Source organism: Sceloporus occidentalis, unplaced genomic scaffold (assembly GCF_023333645.1).
Source record: "Sceloporus occidentalis isolate IW3139 unplaced genomic scaffold, rSceOcc1.0.p SCAF_6, whole genome shotgun sequence".
In the NCBI taxonomy this organism is placed as follows: Eukaryota; Metazoa; Chordata; class Lepidosauria; order Squamata; family Phrynosomatidae; genus Sceloporus; species Sceloporus occidentalis.
The window spans coordinates 79,961,868-79,967,867 of record NW_028316986.1 but is presented as its reverse complement, the minus strand read 5'-3'; positions in this window follow the sequence as shown (position 1 = coordinate 79,967,867).

Sequence of the window (6,000 nt, the reverse complement as noted above, 5' to 3'; positions counted from 1 at the left end):
AAAGCAGCTTTATTTTAGCTGTCTGTAACCGGCCAATAACATCTTTTTACCACACTCTGAACATGGCGTTTACACAGTAGTGTCAGTCACTGGTTAAACAGTGTTAGTTATGCTTCCATGATGACCAGCCCAATATTTTTGTTCTTATAAATCTCTGTCATGCAGTCACAGATTAGACTATAAATGTCACCATTCCAATCTCCCATGCCCATAAAATTGTGAAGCTTCACGTCTAAGGGATATTTCACACATTATGCAGCAGCAAACCAACTGTCCCAACTCATTCATGTACCTGCTCTTGCATATATCCGCCCCCCCACCATACTGAATAGGAAGTTATCTTCCACTTCAACACTGTAGACCAGTCTTTGTGATTCAAGGTAGCATGGGATCAATCCAGTTTCTGAAGTTTGATTCACATGCATGAGATAACCCTATCACAATTTATTTATTCATGATGGTTCTTGCAATTTGTTTTCTCAGGAATGGCTTTACAAAACATGACAGCTAACTTTTTTTATTTGATGTATCAAGGAGAAAGGCTCACTACTTCAAATTATGGAGAAGTCAAAAAGAGGTAATGCTAAATGTGATCTAGGACTAACCAACAAATGAAATAATGCACTTATCTGGAAGGTTTTGAAGAACCTAGATGTCTGAGAATGATTGATTGCAACATCATGTTTAGACTAAATATCTTGTTTAAACTTAATTTTATATCAACAAAGTAAGCTATCAAGATGCTCAGAAGGCTGCCATCACTGCTCCTAAGAGGAAGTGGACACCCCTATTACAAACTAAGGGTCTTTTATTATTATCTATTATCTATTATTATCATCTATTATCTATTATTAATATCATCTATTATCCCCTCTGTTGTAAGCCGCCCAGATTCCCAATGATTCCCATCCTATTATGATTATGATTATTATTTTGATCTACTGTTTGATATCCTGTCTCCAGCTTTATGCATCTGAATTTGTCCTTAGTAAAGCACAGGCAAAGGCAGGCAGGCATTTGCACTCATTCCTAATATTCCCAGAAATGTCATCTTCTTGGAGATACCTTGAAATGATTGTTGAGCATTGTATTGGGCAGGTACTGATTTTACATGCTCCAGAATGACAAGGATTAAAAAAAATCAGTCGAGTTGCACACTTTATTGCTTTTCAGAGGAACCTTGATGTATCCTCTTTTGTGCTTTGCATCTATTTCTATGCTCATACAATGAAGCTAATTTTACAAGACATAATTGAGTCTTCTTATAGGCAGCTGTTGCTATTTTATCTTTATGAAAAAGCTATTCTAGCTATCAGCCCATGCCAACCAAAGCATAATAGCTTCTGTGGTTTTCCAATTCTAATTTGACCTAAGACAACATTAATGTTATAACATTGTTGCTATTCATGTAATTAACTTTAAAATGTGCTGCTTGTAGTAAATCTGTAATGTAATGTATAAATATGATCAATGGCACTTGATTTTTAAGCCCTGGGTTGAAGAAATGGTTCCCATTTATTATGGACATCACAAAGTGAAATAAAGCTGATGAAGCTTCTTATAAGTTAGGTTGATTTATTCCAAGGTGTGTGTGCTTACAGAAAATGTCTTTACTAATTGATGTACTAGAGTTGCAATCAGCTTCCCCCTTACCTGGGAACAAGACCTATTAAAATTAGTGGGACTTTCTCCTGAAGATACATATATAGACTTGGACTGTAAAAAATATTTTGCAAAAATGATGAACTCAAAGATAGTTTCTCGAAAGTTAGAAAAACATCTGTTTATCAGCAAGTTGAAGCATGTGTTTATGAGCAAATCTCATATTGCCACCATGAGTTCTGTGCTATGTTTTCTAGTGCCATGTTGTGACAGATATCCTCTCCAGGCTGGTCCCACAGTTCCAAACCCATGAGCTCCTGACACTCACCTTTTTCTCTCAAGATCCTTCTCTGGATTGGAGACTTGGGTCTTAAGGTGATCCCTATATGAACCAGTGGATGTTTTCTGTGGGTTCTGCGTGGTAAGCACGACCATACTCCCTAACAAAATTTAACAGGAACAGCCGGACACAGTTGTACAAAAAAAGTATAAGTTTATTAATACACATTTAGATCATAATTAACCTCTAAACTGTTTAATCATTCACAGTTCCCCAAAACCCTATTCAGTTTCCTTCCTGGCTGACTGTCCGATCTCAATTACAGCTTTTCCCCGAGGCCAGTGATTCTCAAAGTGGGTGGTACTTCCTACCAGGGGTGGTGGGAAGATCCAGGAAGGCAACGGGGGGAGGTTCAGTCAAAGTATTGGCATGCAAGAAAGACAAGGGGAACCAGCAGCTATTAGATCCATAGTGGGAATTAAAAGTTAGAGCACCTTGTGGTGGGGAAGAAGTGGCAGCAAAAAGGTAGTTGGACACGGTTGAGGTTTCACATTTGGGACCCTGCTTAAGCTTTGTGAGTTTTGTTGGGAATTGACTGGTGGGTTGGAGCTGCACTACCGCTCTTGCTTCCTTTCATTGGACAAGTCAAGAGAGGAGGTAGCAGAAGAAACAGTGTTGGTGGGTGGGAGGACAATTTCTTGAAACTGTGTGGGGAAGGCATGTCTTTGGGGAAGGAAGAGGAAGAGTATCCGGGGTCAATTCTTTGAACAAATTATTTGCCTCTGGACACGGTTGAGGTAGGCACCATTGGCTGGCTGCTGATCAAACAGTAGATCTAATATCAGTAAATAAGTGTTAGGGGTTCTAGGTTGTTGCTCAAAAGGGAAGGGGGTGGTGGCCCCAAATTGTTTGGCAACCACTGCTCCAGGCCATCTTTCCTCTAGCTCTCTGAAATCCCTTCCCTATCTCTAAGCCATCCTTTCCCTATCTCTCTGTAATCTTTTCCCTAGATGTATATCACTTTCCCCCTGTTTTGACTTCTGTCAGAGAGAAGGGTCAGTTTTGTAATCTTTCTCCCCTCTAGTCCCCCACCTGACCTTCACAGCATTCCCTGAGTTGTGACTGTGATTTCTCTGTAGAAAATATTTTCCACACAGAAAAACACTGGTGCTTCTGTACAGAAAGTATGGGGGAGGGGAGGGGAGGGCAGGGTGGGATGGGATTGCACAGAAAATGTATTTTTTGTGTCAAAAATGTGTACTTCAATACTGAGAAATACTTTCTGAAGCACCAACAGAAATCTGCAGAAAACTTTGTGTTCTCAGCCAGTCAGGAGAATATGACAGGAATGATTTGTTCTTCCTGGTGAGAAGGAAAAATATGGAAATATATAGCCATAATAAAGAGCTTCTAGTCCTCAGGAGAGGTTGCTAGGCCAGCAGCAAGTCATGCCCCGAGAAACAAACCCTGAGATGAGACAGTGAGTACTTGGGATTTCCCCTAACTAGGCAGTCAAGGGTTGAGAGGTGGAACAGAATTGCTTTTGGGGTCAGTAGACTGTGAAAACAAGTGTGAAGGCAGTGAGGGGACAATGGGCCCAGAATTTCAGCAAAGCCCAGCTGTTGCTGCTGCTGCTTCTTTTCCTCCTCGTCCTCGTCCTCCTCCGCCACCTCTGCCACCTTCAAGGTGTTTCCAACTTATGGTGATGCTAAGGTGACCCTATCACCAGGTTTACTGGGGCAGAGGATGTAAGATTCACACCAAGTAATAATCAGTATGTACAGAGATCTTGAAGCACCTTTGAGACTAACTGAAAGATACTGGCAACACGAGCTTTTGTAACTAAAGTCTACTTCCTCAGATGCATTTGTTCAAAGCTCATGTTGCCAATTTCTTTCTCAAAAGTGCTACAAGATTTCTCTATATATGGATTCTACAGACTAACACGTCTATGGCCTGGTACCATACAGGCCGTTGTTGATGCCCTCATCACGTGCTAGGGTTGCCTGGGGGCGGAGCGCCCACATGCCCCGCAACCCTAGCGCATGACAAGGGCATAACAATGGTGGAGCCCTGTATACATGGGCACCGCCATTGTTATGTAAGTGCCGTGTGGCATCTTTATGGCACTACGTGGCGCTTATGTAACTAGTGTGCCAGTGGCGCACTCGTTACGCCACCACCATGGCTTGAGAAGAACCTGCTTTTCACAGGTTCTTTTTCCACCGGTGGGGAGTCGCGTGGTTTGGCGGCTGTGGCTTCCCTCTAGTGGAAAATCAGGCGCCGGCAGGCCGCCCTTTTTGGGTGGTCTGTCCCGCACCTATATCTTTGAATTCTACCAAGTAATAATGCAACTCAAAGCCAGGCTAGGATAGGGTGCGGTGCAGAGATATAATTCCAGTGTGATCTTTACTACAACACACATGAGCTGCAAGGAGCTTTTCCTCTCTCATATTAGACCATAGTGTCATCAGAACAAAACTATAGGGCAAACCTGCAGGGCCTCCAAACTAAGCAAAATGGACAGGAGGGTCCCCAAACACAAATGGGGCATGGCTTTGCTTATTATTTTTTTAAGTAAGTGAAGTTGTATACGTTACTGACTAAAGGTCCATCTCTCAACAGTCAGATAATTATGTCCAGAATCTTGCTTCTGCTATTGCTCAGGATTACCCAATAAAAATGTTTGTCTTATTCTGTCACTGCCATGTATTGGATGGCTATCACAATATGAGAGACACTGATCTACCTTTCACAGAAAAGAGTGTAGTCAATAAACAGTTTCCAAAGCTATAACTGGTTATCTCAGTTTTAAATGCAAGAAATCTAAGTGTCTCTGTAATATCAGAAGAGTATTATGAGAGTTACTTTAATTTTTGCACTCATGTTTTAATTATTAAGGGGGAGGAACTCAAAAAATTTAGCTTATGCAGTTATTGTATAAAATTATCCCCAGGCAATATAATAAGGAACAGATACATTTTAATAACTTGGTGCAGATTTCTTTCTTTCCACTGCCAAAGTTTATAGCTTTAATTCTCAATACTTTTTTTATATGGCATTATGTTTAATGAGCAGCCAAATTATGTAACTTGCCACAGAGCCATGCATATGAATATTTATTAGTAATAACTGCATCTGTCACTGATGTAGAAGCTGTCCAGTACTGTTTAATTGGAACACACAAAATATATGACATCTTGGCACAGGCTATTTTCAAAGCAAAATCACCCTACTTTCCAAGAGCAAACATGTTAATATTAAACAGAATGAAGTGGCCAGGAAGTGGTTGACCTTATTGTCCATATTAATCATGTCAAACAATTTTCTCTCTTTTCTTGTGATCACACCCTGCTACTCCTCTGCTAGTGAACTGACTGAGTAAGATAGATCTATTGGACTATGCTTAATTTTCCTTGCAGCAGCCAAGAATGAAAGACACCTTGATGCAAATGATGTGAGACTTCAAGCAATGTGAGGGTCAAATATCTTATAAGCTTTCACTTATTGAATTTAGCTAGCCACTTTAATCATGCAAGAGAGAGCCGCATGTCAACAGATGACATGGCACATCACAATGCTCATCTAGACTGCATTGAACCCGATTGATGTTTCTAATGTTGTAGATATCAAGAAGCACATCCATTCAGGGCTTCTAGTCATGTAAAGTGAACAATGAAGTTGTTAATTTCATTCTAGTCTAGACATTTTGGTTGTCATGACTTTCATGTCAGTAGAACTGTGAATTAGTTGTGGGTGTTAATATTGTCTCTAAAGGAGGTATCCAGGGTGCTAAATCCTATTCCCAAAATTGGTTCAGCACATTGAATAGCACATTGAATACCTTCTCTTTGGGTACAGCTGTGTGAATCTTACCCTTGGCATGGAACCTTGAGCATCCTGTTCATGACATATGCATATATAAGCCATGTTAGATCCAATATTGGGAGAATGATGGAGTATATAATAAATAAATAAATACACAGACTATGTGCATCCATGTTACTCTTTCTGTAGGGTGCGGGGGATATTCTCTAGTTTTCTCACCCCATCCAAAACTTCTCTCTGTCAGCTCTGAAATCCCAAGATGGAGTACTTCTGTTGCTGCTACTGCTGCT